At 41.5% G+C, this 22,132-nt stretch overlaps 1 protein-coding gene and 1 long non-coding RNA gene across 3 annotated transcripts in view; one reads left to right on the top strand and one right to left on the bottom strand.

Annotated features, from left to right (window-relative positions):
• The window catches only part of TEC (tec protein tyrosine kinase), a 126,597-nt gene extending 122,659 nt beyond the window's left edge, over positions 1–3,938 (bottom strand). For both annotated transcript variants that reach the window (XM_040484251.1, XM_040484259.1), the window contains exon 1: positions 3,850–3,938. The gene's annotated coding sequence lies outside the window, so the exon portion shown is untranslated. The remainder of the gene's footprint in view (positions 1–3,849) is intronic.
• A 28-nt stretch (positions 3,939–3,966) lies between these two features.
• Positions 3,967–22,132, top strand: part of LOC121036122 (uncharacterized) — a 64,603-nt gene continuing 46,437 nt past the window's right edge. The window contains exons 1-2 of the long non-coding RNA XR_005793252.1: positions 3,967–4,089; positions 8,935–9,076. This is a non-coding gene — a long non-coding RNA (uncharacterized LOC121036122). The remainder of the gene's footprint in view (positions 4,090–8,934; positions 9,077–22,132) is intronic.

The raw sequence follows: 22,132 nt of genomic DNA, 5'->3' as shown, positions 1-22,132 counted from the left end.
AAATATCTAATATATAAACAATAAGAGTTTTTGAAAGACACATCTCAGAAAATGGAGAGGAGGAAATTATCAATGAGTTAATTCAAGAAAACTTCCCAAATTGAAGGGTATAAGTTTCAGGATTCAAAGAGCCCAGCACAATGGATGAAAGCAGACCCATACTAAGGAGGAACATCATGAAATTTCAGGATTATGGAGGCCAAGAGAAAATTCTATGAACTTCCATGAAGGACTCAGTAGGTTTGTAAACTGTACAGCAAATTACAGCAAAAATTAAGGAATCAGAACAGTTCCGAATTTCTCAATAGCAACACCACAACCCAGAAGGCAATGAAACAATGCTTTCAAATTTTCCATCCTAAAATTCTAAACTATCAATTGTCAGTAGAAAACAGCTATTTAGAGGCATTCACCATCAAGAAAAAAATACATATCCATCCATCTTTTCCAAGAAGCTCCTTGAGAACATGCTCTATCAAAACAAAGGACTCTACCAAGACAGAGAGGACATGCACTACAGGTTAAGAGGAGAGAAATGATGGGGATCCCCAGGATGATGACGAAAGGAAGTCCTCAGGGTGACAACTGTGTCCCATGTGTAGAGGTGAACTGGTCCATATTAGGGCAAGCCAGGAGGCTCAGGGACAACTTCAGGAAAATGAAATTGGCAGAATACCTGATGCATCTGAGGCAAGTTTCAGAAATCTGGCCAAGAGATTTCTTGGCCAGAGAATTAACGATGAAGACGTAAGAAACTAAGTAAATGAACAAACAAAGCAATGATGAACTCCAAAGAAAACAAAGAGCTGTTTTCTGCTTAGCTATGTACATTGATCTAACCAAAATTACTGTTTAACCACTGCAAGGATGGAAAATTAGGGAAGCTGTGGTTGGGTGGGGGTGGGGGGGTGAGAGGAAAAGAGGGAGCCACGTCATCCTCTTCCATAGTGGGAAGTCAACAGATAAAGCCTCAAACTGCAAAACTCAAGAAGTAGCAACTATAAGCAACAAATACCAAAATAACCAGCTCAAAGAATTACATGTGGTTGTTTCTAGAAAGAGAGAAGTCTAATTTAGATTAAAAGTTTAAAACTGGGGTGCCTGGGTGGCTCAGTCTGGTTAAGCATCCGACTCTTGATTTCAGCTCAGCTCATGATCCCACTTCGTGGTTCAAGCCTGCATCAGGCTCTGCACTGACAGCATGGCACCTGCTTGGGATTCTCTCTGCCCCTCCCCCACTCATGCTTGCTCGCTCTCTCTGTCTCTCTCTCTCAAAACTAATAAACATTTTTAAAAAGCTTAAATGTATATACATATATATATACGTATGTATACATATATGTATACATATGTACACATGTATACATATATGTATATATGTATATGTGTGTATATATGTATATGTGTGTGTACATATGTATATGTATGTATATGTATATATACATACATATACATACACATATATATATATTCCATATATATACATGGAATTTGGCAAAATGCCATCCTTGTTTTTCCCAAACAATAGAAAATGTAATTTTCTACATCTAGGCCACAATGGCTGTGGTCATCTGAGCTCTGAGCAACCAAATGTGGTGGGAAAGGTAATAGTTATAATCCAACCAAGGAAGGAGTGGTTGATCTAGGGCAGAGACAAAAAGGCAAGTCCAGGTGGAGATAACTAATAAGCCCCTCTCTTCTGGGATTCTTTTCAACAAAGCTATTCTCATGGCATAATCACATAGTACAGGATAATCTTACAATTGCCAACAACCATGAGCTAATTTCACTAACAGACTCCAATGTCCCCTTTACTACACTAATCTGACCAAGGCAACTGGCCCCTAAAATGATTGATCTGCGTTCAACCTCACTCCTTTTCACCTCTGTAGACTAAATAACAAGAGAGAATAAGGACTCTAAAACAAGTGACGTTGTCCTCAACAGATATTTACTAAACATCCTCGGGGGACCCTGCACTAGGCTGAGGGTCAACACCCCTGTGCAAACTATGTGGACCTAGTCTCTCTGCCCTGAACAATAAGGTAATTCTCCCTAAGGGTAGGAATCCAGGGAGGGGTGGAGTGGGGTGGAAGCATAAAACCGGAAGAGCCAGGCAGGGAGAGGAGGCACCAACCCAGCCAACCTGGAGGAACCTGTAAGCAGAGGTGTGCTTAGAGACCCAAGGCTCAGTCTCCTAGCACTCTGGATATGCAGAGGAAGGCAGGGAGACCAACAATTCTTCCCCAAGCATAACCCTTCCAACCACCCTGTCAAGGGTTAACTTTACAGAGCAAAGGTTACCATTCTCTGAGCTTGACCATGATTTGATCAAACATAGCCCCTGCCCTTTAGTAACCATCTGCTGAAATAACATGATGACTGGCTTAGCACAGAATAAGTAAACAGGTTAAACGTGCTAGAGCATACATGAGTATTCTATATTCGTTTCTATTTGGGGAGTTGTGAAAATTTTAGTTCAAAGACCTATGTGGAGCAAAGGTTTTGCCAACTAGAGCACAGCACTGATTTGCATGTGTTTCCAACACTTGCCCTAGACAGTTCCAAAAAGCAAACATACACACCCTTATGAGAAGACTCAAACTCACTAACATAAATACACTGCAGTAAGCATCATGAATTGCCAACAATAGTGATGTATTGATCAGATTAATTGAGCAATGGGGAAAGTATAGGTCTTTCCTAAACACTGAAAATGGAACTGAACTAAAAAAATACTTCTCCGTACATGATGAAAAAATTACAACATACTTTCTTTTCTCCATATAAATCATGATATTCCATCCCACATGTGATTCTTGCCGACTAAGGAACTACCAGGGTCACAAACCAACCTGTTACATCCTAAACTTAATTGGGAAACCCACTGGTTTGTTGAGGTTGTTTTTTCCACCTCAGCTCTTTAGGGGAGACTCATCTCAAAGAGATTAAATTCTCAGAATTTCCTAAAAGGAAAATGGGCACTCACTGGAAAAATACAGGGTATATGCTCAAAACGCTCAACTATTTTGGATAACCTTCAAACTCAGCCACCAGCCCATCCTGTTCCCAGTTGACACTGAGGTCAACTCTTCTAATCAAATATTCCAGTTTCCAAAGAATGGCAACAGATGAGACTGTTTCTGAACCTGGTACACAGAAACACATTATTATTCTTCCTTGAAAAAAAATTTCAGATCAAAAGGAAATTTAGGATCCAAGAAAAGCGCACACTCCCAGGTTAAGATCCTAGTTTTTCCAATACTTGTAGTCACCGAACCCCTGTTTTCAAGATTCAAACAATTTCCCAGATTTAAAAAAAAAAAAAAAAAAAAAAAAAAAAAGTGAATTTGGTGGGGTGAGGCACTCGGACACGTACAACTGTGGAATGTCTCCGTCGATGGTGCCAACTTTCAATGGAGGCTGTGCTGCCACCCAGAGAGGACGAACCAACCTGGCTGCGCAGCTGGGAAGCGAACCCAACGCTGAACTTGCCGCGGGGCGGCCTGAGCCCTGGGACCCGAAAAGAAAGGGGGCGGGGGCTCCTCCGGAGAGGCCAACGCCTGAACTCGAGGGGCCGGGAGGCGCGGGCCGCCGGGAAGGTGCGACTCCGCGGGAGCGCGCACCTGTCCCTTCTTCCCGGACCCAAGGGGACCTGGTCCCTCACCTGGCGTGGCGGGCCCGCGCTCACCACGCCGCGTTAGGGATAAAATCTTCCTCATCCCAGGAAGGCCAGTCTTTGGGCTCGTGGAAGCCACCTCTCGCCTCGCGCCGGTCCCGACCCTTTCCTGCCCGGATCCCCGCAGTCCCGGGGCCGGCCCGGCCAACCCGCGCGCGCGGCGTCCTTACCTGGCTGGAGCCCGCGGGGTGCGCGGAGCCGCCGACAGTGTGAAGTCCCGCGGGCGCCGCGGAGTTCGGCGCCCGGAGCCCGCAGGCCCCACCCCCGCCCCGCCCCGCCCCGCTCGCTCCGCCCCCGCTCGCTTCTGCCCGCAGCAACCGGTTCCCACGAGCCCTGGGGCGGTTTTGAGACTGGAGGCGGGAGTGGGTTGGACGCGCGTCCCGGCTCCTGAGACCCAGCTGGAGTTTCAGGTAAGTCTGGGCTTCCCTAGGCCCAGACTTCCTACCCCGGGAGAAACGCCCCGCGAGGTTTGGGACATCCCCGGCCCCGGGAGAACCCCGAGCAGTGCCACCTGTGGGTGACTGGGGACTCTGTCGGAACTAGGAACCGCACCTCCCCTTCCGCTAAGCGGTGGCGGGCCAGGTGGATGGCACGGTGCAGTAGAGCGAAGCAAGAGGTTTATGAAAAGAGTAAGTCTTTTTCTGTCAAACCTGAGGCATCGGAGCACATCTGATACACTTACAAGGTCACGTGCATTGACTGTTAATGTATTAACACTTGCCTCACTCACTGAAAAGTAGAAAACAGCACCTATGTAAGACTTACGGTGTGCCAGGCTCTGTTTTGGTACTTTACATGTATTACCATTTCTATAAAGTATATGCTATATCAGAATCCCCCATTTTACATGTGGTGAAAGTGAGGCACAGAGAAGTTACATAACCAACCTCATGTCGCTCAGCATAGTAAGCTGAAAAGCTGGGATCTAAATCCAGATCGTCCTCCTCTGGAGTCTGCCCTCTAAACCACTGCCATCCTGACACCAGAATCTGAGTGCCCACCGTGTGCAGGGAACTGTTACAGGCCCGGGGAAAACAAGAGGAGGGCTCTGCCCTCAAAGGAGCTTGTATTCTAGTTTGAGGGGAGAAAAGACAAGAAGCAAGTTCAAAATGAAACCACTGCACATATGAGATGTGTTGACTATAGTCATACAGCAGGGTGGTGGCATTGAGAGTGAGGGGGAGAGGGAGGCTACTTTCCACCTGGTCGTCCTGGAGATTCCTCTGGGAAGGTGACAGTGGAGCTGGGTACTGAACAAGGGGACAGGCATCTTCAACTGAAGATGAAGCTAAGGGAAGGCAAGTACATTAATAGTTACAAGCTCATGCTTATCTGGGACTCTCCTTCAAGCATTCAATAAACCCTAAGAAGTCTGACAAGATTTCATTTTACAGGGGGGAAAAAATACAAAAAAACCTAAAGGTTGGGAAGTTTAATAATTCGGCTAAGTCGTTAGTTAGGAAAGGGGAGGGATGGGAAGAGAGCACAAGGCCTTCTGGTTCCAAATCCTCCCTCCCTCTTGTGGGGGCCTTGAGCATAATGACCTGCACTCAGAATGAATCTAGTAAAATTTCTCTTTTGTGATCCACTGTTTCGTCCCAGCCCCCACCTCTCCTGCCTCTTACCCATTCAGAAACTACTGTTGACTAGTCAACATAATTTCCTCCAGAGCAGGTGTTCTTTGAGGGAGCAGACGTAAGGAACCTTCTGAAATTGTATGCAAAACAAAACAGAACAAAAAAATTGTGTGTGTGTGTGTGGAAAGAGAGTTATAATTATTTGTTATAGTAATAAGGTTGGTTTTCTCCAATAAAAACTCATACACACACACACACACACACACACACACACACACACACACTTAACACTTCCATCAAATGGACTGACGCCCAAAGGTAAGAGAGCCACTGTCTTAAGGGGTTAACTGATGTCATGGTGACCAAACAAACTGATTTCCAAATCACTTTGCCTGTGCTCGCCAGGTGACTCTGGTGGCTCCTATTTCTGACTTAATGGAAATGAGATTTTCAAAGTTGATGAAGTCTGACTGAAAGGGCAACAAACCTAGACCCTTCTTACCCCTTCATAAAGTTTAAAAATAAAAAAGACAGTAAAATGTCTATATTACCCGTCTTAATTCTCAAAACCAGGGAGAACTGATCTGTGAACAGAATATCCCAGTAACAGAATTCATTATCAGTGATAGTTGGGGTAGTTTCCATAATGTTTTGCTGTTGCCTAAAAAAAGACACTCATTACGTTCTCAATTTAGGTAGGTGGCTGCCACAGGTATATCGTACCCAAAGCATGTAGTATAGAGTACTGGCAGTTGTTTTCAGTGGAGTGTTGATAAAAAGAAACAGATAAAGACAGCAAGAGAGGCTTTTATAGAACTTTAGCTATACTGATGAAAAGGTGTAAAACTGAACTCAGGATGTGGTGGGCTAAAAAAAAAAAAAGTTTAATCTCTATTATTTCTTATGTGAAAAGTTCAGTAGTTTTAATAGAAAACAGAAAGCAAAGTTGAAGCCTATATAACTCAGACTTCCTCCTTCTGTTTCCAAACAGAAGATTCCAACCGCATCATTACTGTCTTCTTTATTTTAAAATAATGCTGAGGTACAAAAAAAACCAAAGGCATTTATGTAGACTTCTTACAGACAAGGACTTCCTTCTTACAAGATATCCCCATGACTTCTATAAAATTTGTATGTTTGGATGACCAGTATCAGGTTGACATAATTTTAGTTCCTTGAGTGAAGAAAATACCTCTTTTTAACTTGCACAAAGATTCCACATTGTGCATTAAAAGACACTGAATTGGAAGGTTTGTAAATAAAATGTTTGTATTTGGAGCTCATCACTCTTTTTTTTAAGTCTCTGGCTTTCTTTTATAACTTTCTTCCTAACCACAAGGGACCTGACCCACCCTACATGAATAATACATGTTTGTTGATAATATCATGATAATATCATGATAATATCATACATGTTTGTATGATAATACTATAGACCTTATCAGTTATTTATCAGGAGTCTGTTCCTACATGAAAATGACTTCACTGTGGTAATATGATATGTCTGCTTCTCTTTCCATCATGTACTGAAAGTGTTGCTTCTTTGGAACTATGTAGAAGGAAAGAAAGAGTTTTGTGGGGTTTTTGTTTGTATTTTGTATTTAAGTATGCTCCACACCCAACATGGAGCTTGAACTCACAACCCTGAGATCAAGAGTTGCACGCTCTAGCTACTGAGCCATTGAGGCATCTCCTGTAAGAAGGAGTTTTAAGTTTATTTATTAATGGGGGGGGGGAGGGGTATAGGGGCAGAGAGAGAGAGAGAGAGAGAGAGAGAGAGAGAGAATCCCAAGCAGGCTCCATGCTGTCAATGCAGAGCCCAACGTGGGGCTCCATCTGCCGAACCATGAGATCATGACCTGAGCTGAAATCAAGAGTTGAACACTTAACCAACTGAGCCACTCAGGCGCCCCATGGAGTTTTAAATGTTGGACACAAAATCAAGAATTATACTCCTAGGAACAGTTGCTAAATGAATCATTCAAAAGAAAGAAAAAGCATCGTATACAAAGCATGATTTTGAGATCGTAACTAAAAATAATACAATAACTAAATGCCCAACAACAAGGAAATGTTTAAGCCAAAACTATCGACAGTATGGAATGTCAGGCTGTCACTAAAAATAGTATCTAGGTTAGGGGCACCTGGTGGCTCACTCTGTTAAGTGTCCAACTCTTGGTTTCGGCTCAGGTCATGATCTCATGGCTTCGTGGAATCAAGCCCCGCATCGGACTCTGTGCTGGTAGTGCAGAGCCTGCTTGGGATTCTCTCTCTCCCTCCCTCTCTTCCCCTCCCTCACTTGTGCTGCCTCTTTCTCTCTCAAAATAAATAAATGGATAAAAAAATTTTTTTAAAGTATCTAAGTTAATAATATAGGAATGTAGGGGCGCCTGGGTGGCGCAGTCGGTTAAGCGTCCGACTTCAGCCAGGTCACGATCTCGCGCTCCGTGAGTTCGAGCCCCGCATCAGGCTCTGGGCTGATGGCTCAGAGCCTGGAGCCTGTTTCCGATTCTGTGTCTCCCTCTCTCTCTGCCCCTCCCCCGTTCATGCTCTGTCTCTCTCTGTCCCAAAAATAATAAACGTTAAAAAAAAAATTTTTTTTTAAAATAATAATAATATAGGAATGTAGAGGAAAACTTATGAACATTAAATGAAAAAAGTAGAATACAGTGCTTTATGTATCCTATGATTGTTTTATGTTTTATTATTGCAATTAAATAAAAATTATGTGCATAGAAAATTGTTGGGTTGAAAATAAGAAAAGTGACTAATAGTTTTTGAGGGGTTCCTGTGTGCCAGGATCCGTTTTCAGTACATTAGATTAATTCATCTAATTTTCACAACAGCTGTGTGAGGTAGGTACAGTTGTTATTTCTGCTTTACGGATGAGGAGACTGAAGCAGAGAAGATCTAAGTAATTTGCCCAAAGTCACACAGCTAGTGAGTGGCAAAGCTAGGATGTGAATATAAGGCAGTAGGACTCTGGATTTTGCACGCTTAAACCATGCAAGTGTGCCAGAGAAAATAAAGGTTTAATCATGGATCATGGGTTTAAAAACAAAAAACAATTCCTTGTATAATGTTTTTATGTTGATTTAATAGTAAGCAAAAACTTTTTAAATTGCAGAGTCAGAAAAGAAGGCACAGATGTAAAACCAGTTTACATTCAGAAGAAACAGAATCAAAGGTAAAGATGAGAAACATACTGAGTGAAACCCTCAGGGTTTGACCAGTTTGTGTTTGGGATTAGTATCTAAATAGTGTTTCAAATGGGTACAGTATAGGAGCGCCTGGGTGGCTCAGTCGGTTAAGCCTCCAACTTCAGTTCACAGTTCGTGAGTTCGAGCCCCGTGTCGGGCTCTGTGCTGACACCTCAGAGCCTGGGGCCTGCTTCAGATTCTGTGTCTCCCTCTCTCTCTGCCCCTCCCCTGCTCACTCTGTCTCTCTCTCTCTCTCTCTCTCTCTCTCTCTCTCTCAAAAATAAACAAAATAATTCAAAATAAATAAACATTTTTAAAAATTTTTAATTAAAAAATGGGTACAGTGTATCCACGACTTGATAGTTCATGAGAATTGAGATAAAATGAGCTATGTCACATCAAATGTTATATTATTATAAGTATGAATAAAAAGTATACTATGCCCTGATGTCTTGCACTTGCTGTTTCTTCTGCCTAGAATGCTCTCTACCTAGCTGCCTCCTCAACAGTGACAGTCGGGAAAACGTGACCATCACTGCGTTAGCAGAAAGCCGAGAAACCATTGGTGAACCGTCCTGACAAACTCCCTGTTATGGTGGAGCTTACATTCTGGTGAAAAGGTCAGTCATTTAAAATTTTAGTTTTAAAATTTTAACTGCAAATTAACAGCATCCCCTCTTGGTAGGTGAATAACGACCCCCAGAGATGTCCACATCTTAAATCCCCAGAACCCAGGAATCTGTTAACCTATATGACAAAAGGAACATTGTAGATGTGAGTAAGTGAAGGATCTTAAAATAGGTAGATTATTGTGGACTATCCAGATGAGCCCAGTGTAGGACTCACAAGAGTCCTACAAGAGGGAAGCAGGAGCTTCAGAGTCAGAAAAGGGGACGTGATGAGAGAAACAGAGGACAGAGAGCAAGGGAGAGGTTGGAAGATGCTACATGGCTTGCTTTGAAGACAAAGGGACTGCAAGCCAAGGATTGCAGGCAGCTTCGAGAAGCTGACAAAGGCAAGGAAACAGATTCTGCCCTAGAGCCTCCAGAGGGAACCGGCCCTGCTGACAACTTGATGTTAGCCCAGTGAAACTGCTTTCGGACTGCTGACCTCTAGAGCTGTACGAGAACACATTTGTGTTGTTGTAAAGCGGTAACTTTGTGATGATATGTTCCAGCAGCAGTAGGAAACTAATAGAGCCCTTAGTAGGAGCTTACTTTTCCCTTGTCTATAAAAAGTTAGTGTCACACTGGCATGATGTCCATAGTGTCAGGGCCCCAGCTCCTTCTGTCTTTTCATGTAGGTGAAACAACCTGGGCAGAAATAGGAATATCTCCAGAGACTCCTGATTTGGGCATCAGGCCATGTTATCACCCACGTCAGTGTTTCTCAAACTGGAGTAAAGTAGAAAGCCCTTATAAACAAAACATTCTTTTTTTTTAACTTTATTTAAGTCCAAGTTAGTTGGGGCACCTGGGTGGCTCAGTCAGTTAAGCGTCTGACTTGGGCTCGGGTCATGATCTCACAGTTCGTGAGTTCAAGCCCCCACATCAGACTCTGTGCAGACAGCTCAGAGCCTGCAGCCTGCTTTGGATTCTGTGTCTCCCTCTCTGCCCCCTCCACCATTCACACTCTGTCTCTCAAAAATGAATAAACGTTAATAAATAAATCTAAGTTAGTTAACATATAGGGTAATAATGGTTTTGTGAGTAGAATTTAGTGACTCATCACTTATATATAACATCCAGTGCTCATCACAAGTGCCCTCCTTAGTACCCATCACCCGTTTTGCCCATCCCCCACCCACCGCCCCTCCAAAAACCCTCAGTTTGTTCTCTGCATTCAAAAGTCTCTTATGGTTGCCTCCCTCTCTGTTTTTTTGTCTTATTTTTCCTTCCCTTCCCCTATGTTCATCTGTTTTGTTTCTTAAATTCCACATATGAGTGAAATTATGTCGTATTTATCTTTCTCTGACTGACTTATTTCACTTAGCATAATATACTCTAGTTCCATCCATGTTGTTGCAAATGGCAAGATTTCATTCTTTTTCATCTCTGAGTAATATTTCATTGTATATATATATATATATATACCACATCTTCTTTATCTATTCATCAGTTGGTGGACATTTGGGCTCTGTCCATAATTTGCCTATTGTTGATAGTGCTGCTATAAACATTGGGGTGCCTGGGCCACTTCGAATCAGCATTTTTGCATCCTTGGATAAATACCTAGTAGTGCAATTGCTGGGTTGTAGGGTCCTCTATTTTTAATTTTTTGAGGAATCTCCATACTGTTTTCCAGAGTGACTGCACCAGTTTGCATTCCCACCAGCAGTTCAAAAGTGTTCCCCTTTCTGCATATCCTTGCCAACATTATTGTTTCCTGATCTGTTAATTTTAGCCATTCTGACTGGTGTGAGGTGACATCTCATTTTGGTTTTGATTTGTATTTCCCTGATGATGAGTGATGTGGAGCATCTGTTCATGTTGAGAGTCTTTAATGTTAGCCATCTGGATGTCTTCTATGGAAAAGCGTCTATTGGGGCACCTGGGTGGCTCAGTTGGTTAAAGCTCAGGTCATGATCTCACAGTTCGTGGGTTTGAGCCCCATGTCAGGCTCTGTGCTGACAGCTCAGAGCCTGGAGCCTGCTTCCGATTCTGTGTCTCCCTCTCTATCTGCCCCTCCCCCGTTCATGCTCTGTCTCTCTGTGTCTCAAAAATAAATAAAAACATTAAAAAAAAAAAAGAAACGTGTCTGTTCATGTCTTTGCCCGCTTTGTCACTATAAACAAAACATTTTCATCCTAATTTACTTAACTATATGTAAATATAAAACTTGTTATACATTATTCATGTTTATAGTATTTTGTACATATTTAAAACCAAAATGGATTTACGCAATAAATTCAAACAAGAATACAAAACCAATTATTGAGACCACACATATCCCCACACTGTAGTGTCACTGGAAGTCACGTGGGGAGCAGTAACAGGAAATTCCTATCCCTCTCAGCCAGGGAGGTGTCACTGAAAACCAGGAGAGAAGTGGAACTTCCAACCCCACCTAGCAGTAATGGGAAGCACCTCCCTTGACTGTCAATGGAGGAAGAGTGGGAAACCCGAACTTCTAACTCCAACTGGTAGCTGGTAGAGACAGGTGCCCCTCCACCTTCCTCTGCCAAAGTAGTGTCAGAAGAAGCCAGATAAAACAAAGGCTTAAATACAATCCAGAATCTCATAACATAATTCCCCAAATGTCCTGGTTTCAATTGAAATAACTTACTATATCAAGAAACAAGATCTCAAACTGAATTTTTAAAAAAGGTAATTAATAGACACCAAGCCAAGATTACAGAGAGGTTAGAATTTTGTGAAAAAGATTTTAAAGCAACCATCATAAAACTGATTCAATGAGGGGCGCCTGGGTGGCGCAGTCGGTTAAGCGTCCAACTTCAGCCAGGTCACGATCTCGCGGTCCGTGAGTTCGAGCCCCGCGTCGGGCTCTGGGCTGATGGCTCGGAGCCTGGAGCCTGTTTCCGATTCTATGTCTCCCTCTCTCTCTGCCCCTCGCCCGTTCATGCTCTGTCTCTCTCTGTCCCAAAAATAAATAAACGTTGAAAAAAAAAATTAAAAAAAAAAAAAACTGATTCAATGAGCAGTTACACACACACTTGAAACAAATATTTTTTTTATATAGAAAATCTCAGCAAAGAAGTAGAAGACCTAAAAATTCACCAAATGGAAATTTTAGAACTGAAAATACAAAACCTAAAGTTTTAAAACTCCATGGATAGACTTCAGCAGGATGCATGAAATATAGAAACTCAGTGAACTGGAGAGAGCAATAGAAGTTGCTCAGTCTGAACAAACAAAAACAAAACAAAGCAAATCCATGAACAATCCTCTGGGACCATAACAAAAGATCTTCCACTTGTGTCTTCAGAGTATTAGTAGAGGAGAAAGAGAGCAGGGCTGAAAAAGCACTGAAAAAATAATAGCTGAAAACTTTCCATATTTTACAAAATCTGTAAACCTACAGATCGAGAAGTTAAGCAAACTTCACACAGGATAAAGGCAAAGAAATCCTTGCTAAGACACATCATAGTCAAACTTCTTAAAACTAAAGACAAGGGGCGCCTGGGTGGCGCAGTCGGTTAAGCGTCCGACTTCGGCTCAGGTCATGATCTCGCGGTTCGTGAGTTCAAGCCCCACGTCAGGCTCTGTGCAGATGGCTCAGAGCCTGGAGCCTGTTTCAGATTCTGTGTCTCCCTCTCTCCCTGACCCTCCCCCGTTCATGCTGTCTCTCTCTGTCTCAAAAATAAATAAACATTAAAAAAAAATTAAAAAAAAAAAACTAAAGACAAAAAAAAATCTTAAAACCAGTGAGTCATGACATCTTACCTATGGAAGGAAAACAATTCGAATGGCAGCTGATTTCTTAACAGAAACCGTGAAGAAGGAAGTAGCACAACAGTTTTCAGTGTTAAAGTAAAATAATGGCCAGCCAGCCTACAATCCTATACCCACCAAAAATATCCTTCAAAAATGAAGGAGAGGGGTGCCTGGCTGGCTCAGTTGGAAGAGCATACAACTCTTGATCTCAGGGTTGTGAGATCGAAACCCATGTTGGGTGTAGAGATTACTAAAAAATAAATAAACAAACTATAAAAAAAGTGAATCAAGTCGTTCTCAGATAGTGGAAAATTAAGATAACTTGTCATCAGCCAACTCACCCTAAAAGAATGGCTAATGGAAGTTCTCCAAACAAAAAGGAATCAGAAAAAGAAGACATCTTGGAATATCAGTGATGAAGAGAGAACACAGTAAGTAAAAATATTGGTAAAGACAATAGATTTTCCCTCTCCTCTTCCTTTTTCTAAATTACAATGGATAGTTGAAGCAAAAATTGTAACATTGTCCAAATGGTTCTAAAAGTATATGAAAGAAATATTTAGGACAATTTAAAATTTTTTTTTCAACGTTTTTTATTTATTTTTGGGACAGAGAGAGACAGAGCATGAACAGGGGAGGGGCAGAGAGAGAGGGAGACACAGAATCGGAAACAGGCTCCAGGCTCCGAGCCATCAGCCCAGAGCCTGACGCGGGGCTTGAACTCACGGACCGCGAGATCGTGACCTGGCTGAAGTCGGACGCTTAACCAACTGTGCCACCCAGGCGCCCCAGGACAATTTTAAATAAAAGAGGGTAAATGTACGTAAAGGGAGCTAAAGTTTATTTATTTTTTATGTTTATTTATTTTGAGAGAGAATGCGTGTGAGAGAGGGGGTAGGGAAGAGAGAGAGGGAGAGAGAATCCCAAGCAGGCTCTGCACTGTCAGCATGGAGCCTGGTATGGGGCTCGAACTCACAAACTGAGATCATGACCTGAGCCAAAATAAAGAATCAGATGCTTAACCAATTGAACAGCGTCCCAGGGAGATAAAGTTTCTATATTTTCTTCAAACTGATAACATAATGATACCAGTAGAAGCTGGTATGTGTATATATATAAACATATGTGTGTGTATATATATACACATATATGTATATAATGTAAATATACACATAATGTATATATAATATACATATATATGTATATAATGTACATATACACATAATGTACATACACACATATGTATATAATGTATATATATATAATGTGTGTATATATATATATAATGTAAAACCTAGAGCACCCACTAAAAAAAAGCTATACAAAGAAATTTATACTCAAAATTACTATATTTTTAAAAATTTTTTTATGATAGGTGTTTTTTTTAAAGTTTTATTTATTTAAGTAGTCTCTATACCCAACATGGGGCTCAAACTCAGAACCCTGAGATCAAGAGTTACACGCTCCTCCAACTGAGCCAGCTAGGTGCCCCTCAAAATTACTATATTTAAATTGGAATTGTAAAGACACCTCTTTCTCAAGAATTGATAGAACAAGTAGACAGAAAACCAGCAAGGATATAGAAAAATTCCCAACAACACCATCAACCTACAGGATCTAATTGACACTTGGCAGGATTCTCCACCCTATAGTGGAATACACATCCTTTTCAAGTGTCCATGGAACATGTACCAAGGTAGATCATATCCTGGGCCATAAAACAAACCACAACAAATTCAAAATAATTGAATTCATACAGAATATGTTCTGAACACTATAAAATTAAACCAGAAATCAGTATCAGAAAGATACCAGACAAATCTCCAAACAAACAGGAAACTAAACAATGCATTTGTGAATAATTCATGTATCAAAGAGGAAATCATAAGGGAAAACAAAAAATGATCTAAGTGGAATAAAAATAAACAACATATCAAAATTTGTGGAACAACATTTCAAAATTTGTGGGACACAGCTAAACAGTGCAGAGAACTTTATAGCAGTAAATGCATCCATTAGAAAATAGGAAAATTCTCAAATCAATAATCTAAGCTCCCATTTTAAGAACCTAGAAAAAGAAGAGCAATATAAATCCAAAGCAAACGGAAGCAAATAATAAAAACAAAAGTAGAAATCAATGCAATTGAAAACCAAAAACCAATGGAGAAAATCAATGAAAGAGCTGGTTCTTTAGAAAGATTATAAAATTAGGGCGCCTGGGTGGCGCAGTTGGTTAAGCGTCCGACTTCAGCCAGGTCACGATCTCGCGGTCCGTGAGTTCGAGCCCCGCGTCAGGCTCTGGGCCGATGGCTCAGAACCTGGAGCCTGTTTCCGATTCTGTGTCTCCCTCTCTCTCTGCCCCTCCCCCGTTCATGCTCTGTCTCTCTCTGTCCCCAAAATAAATAAACGTTGAAAAAAAAAATTTTAAGAAAGATTATAAAATTGACAAACACCTAGGAAAACTCAAAGATAAATAGAAAAGATGGAAGTTACCAGTATCAGGAATGAAACAGGGCAGAATCATTACACAGCATTCCAACATCAAAAAGATGGTACCCCACGTCAGGCACCATGCTGTGTGGAGCCTGCTTGGGATTCTCTCTCTCTCTCTCTCTCTCTCTCTCTCTCTCTCTTTGTGTGTGTGTCTCCCTCTCCTTCTCCTTCTGCCCCTCTCCCCTGTCTCTCTCTCTCAACACAAAATTTTCAAAAAAATTAAAAATTAAAAAATGATGATAAATGAACATTACAAACAAATCTATACGTATAATTTTTAGTTGAAAAATAATTGAATATTCATTGCAGGAACACAACAGAATGACTCAGTATTTGTATATATTGTAAAATTACCACCACAAAAAGTCTAATTAATATCCATCACCATTACATAATTACATATTTTTTTTCAACACACATAAATTTGACAATTTATTTGAAATAGATTAATCCTTAAAAAGTATAAATGACTACAACTCACCCAGTATGAAATAAGTGGGAAAACCTGTAACTGTTAAGGACTGAATACGTAATTTAAAAAAAATTGTTTTTAATGTTTATTTATTTTTGAGACAGAGAGAGACAGAGCATGAACGGGGGAGGGGCAGAGAGAGAGGGAGACACAGAATCGGAAACAGGCTCCAGGCTCCGAGCCATCAGCCCAGAGCCCGACGCGGGGCTCGAACTCACGGACCGCGAGATCATGACCTGGGCCGAAGTCGGCCCCTTAACCGACTGAGCCACCCAGGCGCCCCTGAAGATATAATTTTAGAACTCCCTAAACACCTGGGTGCCTCAGTCATTTAAACATCTGACTTTGGCTGAGGTCATGATCTCAGGTTCCTGAGCACCAGCCCACTTTGGGTGAGCCCTGCTTTTCTCTCCCTCTCTCTCTCTCTCTCCCCTTCTCTCTTCACCCTCACTTACTGCGCCCTCTCTCTCTCTCAAAAATAAGTTAATTAATTAATTAAAAATAAAACTCCCCCAAATTAAATCTTCAGACCAAATGGTTTTGCTGGAAAATTCTAACAAATGTTTAAAGAATTAACATTTAATTCTTCACAATGTCCACCAGAAAATAGAAGAAGAAAGGACCCTTCCCAATTCATTTTATAAAGCTAGTATTACCCTAATGCCAAAACCAGAGAACAACAGTCCCAGAAAGGAAAACTGCAGACCAATATTCTTCATGAATATAGACATAATTTTTTTTTTCTTTTTCAACGTTTTTATTTATTTATGGGACAGACAGAGACAGAGCATGAACGGGGGAGGGGCAGAGAGAGAGGGAGACACAGAATCGGAAACAGGCTCCAGGCTCTGAGCCATCAGCCCAGAGCCCGACGCGGGGCTCGAACTCACGGACCGCGAGATCGTGACCTGGCTGAAGTCGGACGCTTAACCGACTGCGCCACCCAGGCGCCCCGACATAAATTTTTTTTAATTTTTTTTTTAAATTTATTTTGAGAATGAGAGAGACACGGGGTGGAGGGGCAGAGAGAGAGGGAGAGAGAATCCCAAGCAGGCTCTACACTGCAGCACAGAGCCCATCATGGGGCTTGAACCCATGAACCATGAGACCATGACCTGAGCCAAAACCAAGAGTTGATGCTCAACCAACTGAGCCACCAGGTGCCCCTGACATTAAAATTTTTAGCAAAATAATATTAAATAGAACTCAGTTAAAAAGAATTATACACTATGACCAAGTGGGGTTTGTTCCAGAACTGTAAGACTGCTTCAGTATTTGAAAAACAAGGGCAAAAATTTTGTACTGTGCAAAACATTTTAAAGTTAAAAAGTTGAACATATAATTAAGATATGAGCCAGCAGTTCCACTCCTAGGTGTATACCCCAAAGAATTGAGAACAAGTACTCAAATACATGTCTACAAATGCTCATTGCAGTATTATTCAAATAGCCAAAAAATGAACACCACCAAAATGTCCATCAGCTGATAAACAGATAAATAAAATATCATATATATATATATATATATATATAGTGGATTATTATTCTACCATTAAAAGAAATGAAGTACTGATATACACTACAACATGGATGAACCTAGAAAACATGATGCTAAGTGAAAGAAGCCAGGCACAGAAAGCCACATGCTGTACTCATTTCATTTATATGAAATGTCCAGCATAGGGAAACCCATAGAGACAGAAAAGAAATTAGTGCTTGCCAGGGGATAGAGGGAGGAAGGGATTTTAGGGCTAACTGCTAATAGGAATCGGATTTCTTTTTGGGGTGATGGAAATGTTGGGGAATTAGATGGTCATAATGGTTATACAATAATCGTGTATACAATTTTAAAGAACCCTGAAGTCTACAGTTTAAAATGGTGAATTTTTTTTTATTTTTTTTTTAACGTTTATTTATTTTTGAGACAGGGAGAGACAACATGAATGGGGAAGGGTCAGAGAGAGAGGGAGACACAGAATCTGAAACAGGCTCCAGGCTCCGAGCTGTCAGCACAGAATCCGACGCGGGGCTCGAACTCATGGACCGCGAGATCATGACCTGAGCCGAAGTCGGATGCTCAACCGACTGAGCCACCCAGGCGCCCCTAAAATGGTGAATTTTAAGTTATGTGAATTATATCTCAATTAAATAAAACTACTGCTTTGTGAACGTCCCTGTTAAGAGGATAAAAAGACAGGCTGCAGACTGAGAGAAATTATGTATAAGCTATATATCTGATAAAGACTAGTATCTAGTCTATATCAGTATCTAGTCTAGACTAGTATCTAGGCTATATAAAGAGCTCTCAAAACTCAACAGCACAACAAAATAAACAATCCAATTAGAAAAATGGAGGGGCGCCTGGGTGGCACAGTGGGTTCAGCGTCCAACTTCTACTCAGGTCATGATGTCATGGCTCATGAGTTTAAGCCCTGCATCAAGCTCTATGTTAACAGCACAGAGTCTGGATCCTGCTTCAGATTCTGTGTCTCCCTTTCTCTGATCCCCTCCCCTGCTCGTACTCTGTCTCTCCTTAAAAAAGAAAAAATGGGCAAAAGACATGAAGAGATATTTCACTGAACAGCATATACAGATAGCAAATAAACACATGAAAAGATCTTCAACATGATTCAATGCTTGGTAAATGCAAATAAAAATTACAATGAGATATCACTAAACAACTATCAGAATGGCTGAAATAAAACATAATGACAACATCAAATGCAAGTAACGATGGAGAGAAATTTGATCACTCATACACTGTGATTGGGAATGTAAAATGTTAGAGCTATTCAGGAAAATGGTCTGGCAGCTCCTTTAAAAATCAAACCTTCGGGGCGCCTGGGTGACGCAGTCGGTTAACGTCCGACTTCAGCCAGGTCACGATCTCGTGGTCCGTGAGTTCGAGCCCCGCGTCAGGCTCTGGGCTGATGGCTCAGAGCCTGGAGCCTGTTTCCGATTCTGTGTCTCCCTCTCTCTCTGCCCCTCCTCCATTTATACTCTGTCTCTCTCTGTCCCCCAAAAAATAAATAAACGTTGAAAAAAAAAATTAAAAAAAAAAAAATCAAACCTTCAACTATCCTATGACCCAACAATTGTTCTTAGGCGTTTGTCCTAGAGAAATGAGAACTTAAGTTCACACAAAAACCTATACTCAAAGTTTATAGTAGCTTTCTTTATAATAGTCAAAACCTGGGAAAACCCTATGTCCTTCAGCGGGTAAAAATAGTTAAACTGTAGTTCATCATACTAACAGCAACAAAAAGAAACCAATGATACACTCAACTGATACACCCAACAATCTGGATAAATCTCCAGAAAATTATGCGGAGTGAAAAGAGCCAATAAAAATGATTACATAGTATATAATTCCATTTATATAACATTCTAGAAATAACAAAATTGTAGAAATGGAGAGCGGATTAGTGGTTACTAGGTATTAATAAGGGAGATGGGCAGAACACCATAGATATGGCTATAAAGGGACAATACTCGGGATCCTCATGGAGATGGAAATACTGTATTGATTGTATCAACATCAGAATCCTGCTTGTGATATTTTACTATATAGTTTTGCAAGCTGTTACCAATGGAGGAAACTGGGAAATATGAAATTTCTTTATAGTTTTGTCCCATAACTACATGTGAATCTATAATTAACTCAAAATTAAAAGTTGAATTAAAATGTTAATTAACAGCTGATAATGACAGTAGCCAACAATTATTGAGCTAATTATGCTAAGTATGGTTCTCAGCACTCGATCCATTTAATCCTGCCAACAACCCTGTGTTGTAAACATTACTGATCTCAAGAGAGAGGTAAACCCTGACACGCTGACCACTGATGCCACCTCCTGCTGAAATCCCTAGGGAGCCGGACAAGGTGAAAACAGCTCCTGGTTAGATTTGCCAACACTATTGCCGAACAAACTTGGATAAACTCATCACAAGAGATAAATCACAAGATGAGGGTTTGGAAAAGAGAAAGGGAGAAATTTATTTAGGGTGCCAGCAGCCAAGGGAGGTGGCAGATTCAAGCCTTAGCAACTGACCTCTCTGCCTGCAAGATGGACACCTAGAGTTTTATAGGGAGAAGTTGAAGGGGTACGTGCAAAAGAACATACAGAGACAGGTGATCATGGGTGGGAGGTGGTATGTGTTCAGCAGTGATCATGGACAAGGAAGGGGGCGTGGTCTTCTAAAGCATTCCGTTGGTGTCAGGACTTTTTTGGCCTGGAGGTTGGAAAGATCCAATCATTGCCAAACCCCTTCAATGCCTCAAGAAAGTGTGATGAGAATTTAGAACAATGGGTTTCAATTAGAGCGTGAGTTAAACAATCTTGTCTATTTCTGGTTTTAGTTCAATCTTTAGTCCCATTCAAGAGATGAAAAAACTGAGGGTTCAAGAATAGTTGAATAACTTGCCCAAAGTTACGTAACTGGTAGGACTGTGATTCACCTTCAGAGTCTATGATCTTAACCACCACGCTAATAATCAGGCAACTTGGCATATTCCGGGTTCTCAGCTTTCCTTGAAATCACATCCTCATTCCTACTCTGCAGCAGTTGCCTGAGGATCAGTAGCTGCTGCCCCCTTCAGGCAGAGCATTGTTGTGCATTTGTCACAATGCCCCCTACTCTCTTTTCAATAGACTCCATTTTATTACTCTCAGCTCACTTCACCCATGGATGTTACCACCAGGTCCTGTAGACATTTAAGTTTTAGAGGCTGGCATACAGCATTATTCTGTGCCTGCAAAATGAAAAAGCCATGGAAAGAGGGAAAATGTAGTAAAATTACATTGATTTAAACCTAACAAAGAAGAACCATTAGAATTAACATTACGTTTGAATTGTAGAATATTGTTTTCTTTTTTTTTTTTTTAATGTTTATTTAGTTTTGAAAGAGACAGCGCGCGAGCAGGGGAGGTGCAGAGAAAGGATCCAAAGCGGGCTCTGTGCTGACAGCAGAGAGCCTGATGTGGGGCTCGAACTCAAAACTGTGAAATCATGACCTGAGCCAAAGCTAGATGCTTAACCCACTGAGCCACCCAGGTGCCCCTGAATTGTAGAATATTTTTAAAGTAATTATAACAAAGCAAATAGAGATAGGTACTGCCAGTATTGCAGCATATTTATTGATTTTTTAAAAAATAAAATCTTTCTCTGGGCCAGTTCTGCTGGATTACTTAGTTCGTCCCTCTTACAAACTACCTGCTGTCACTCTACTTTCCCTGCCTCACCCCACTGTAGTAGCTGTCAGTTTCCCTCATATATCCCCTGACCTTTCCTCTAGAAGAACAAGGTCACTGTCAGGCACCTTCTGCCTAAGAGCTTTTTCTTGGCTCTTCTATAGGGAGCAGGCCAGAAATGCCAGGTCAGTTAACATCCCCAGGGAGCTGCCACCAGCTAGTGATGAATGAGAAGTGGAGGAAAAAATACCCCAGTTCCCCTGCCCTTGGATGGGACAACTCTGGGTCATGTTTGCCATGGATCCCAACAGGACTGAGGCCCAGTTACCCTCAGTGATAATCTGCTCACTAATAACTCTTTAGTCATGCAAACTTCCATGCCTCTTTCTTTATGAGTGCTTTCTGGAATCCCCTCCCAAATAAACCATTGGCACTAAAATCTTTGTCTTCAGTCTGATGAATAGCCACCCTATCCTACGACACCCATCCCAGGGAGGAAGGAAGGAAGGAAGGAAGGAAGGAAGGAAGGAAGGAAGGAAGGAAGGAAGGAAGATAGGAGGAAGGGAGGGGAGGGGGTGAGAAGGGAAAAGAAGGGAAAGGAAAAGGTCTTTAAAAACACAGAAAACACAGAATCACTTGAGAGAAAAGTGAAGATTGGCTGTGTTTCTGGCCGGTTGAAAAGGATTAACCTGGCTGGCTTTAGATGGAGAGATATGATCCAGCTTTGAATTAAGAAGGAAGGAGGTGAAAGCAGAAACCTCTCAGATCCCAGTTCACACCCTTTGCTCCTCACCTCTGAATTCATCCAAGTCTGAATTCCCAATCCCTTTACGCTAACCCCTGGGCCTCCAGTTAACTCCTTCAAGGGCAACTGTTATGGACTAAATTGTGTCTTTTCCTCCTCCCCAAAATTCATAGGTCGGAGTCCTAACCCCCAATGTGACTGTATTTGGAATTAGGGCCTATAAGAAAGTAATTAAGTTTTGGTCATAAATGTCTTTTTTTTTTTTTTTTTTTTTTAACATTTATTCACTTTTGAGACTGAGAGAGACAGAGTGTGAGTGGGGGAGGGGCAGAGAGAGTGGGAGACACAGAATCAGAAGCAGGCTCCAGGCTCTGAGCTGTC

The sequence above is a fragment of the Herpailurus yagouaroundi genome, unplaced genomic scaffold (genome assembly GCF_014898765.1).
Source record: "Herpailurus yagouaroundi ecotype Mexico unplaced genomic scaffold, PumYag 28, whole genome shotgun sequence".
Classification (NCBI taxonomy): Eukaryota; Metazoa; Chordata; class Mammalia; order Carnivora; family Felidae; genus Herpailurus; species Herpailurus yagouaroundi.
This window is presented reverse-complemented; position numbering and strand designations above follow the sequence as displayed.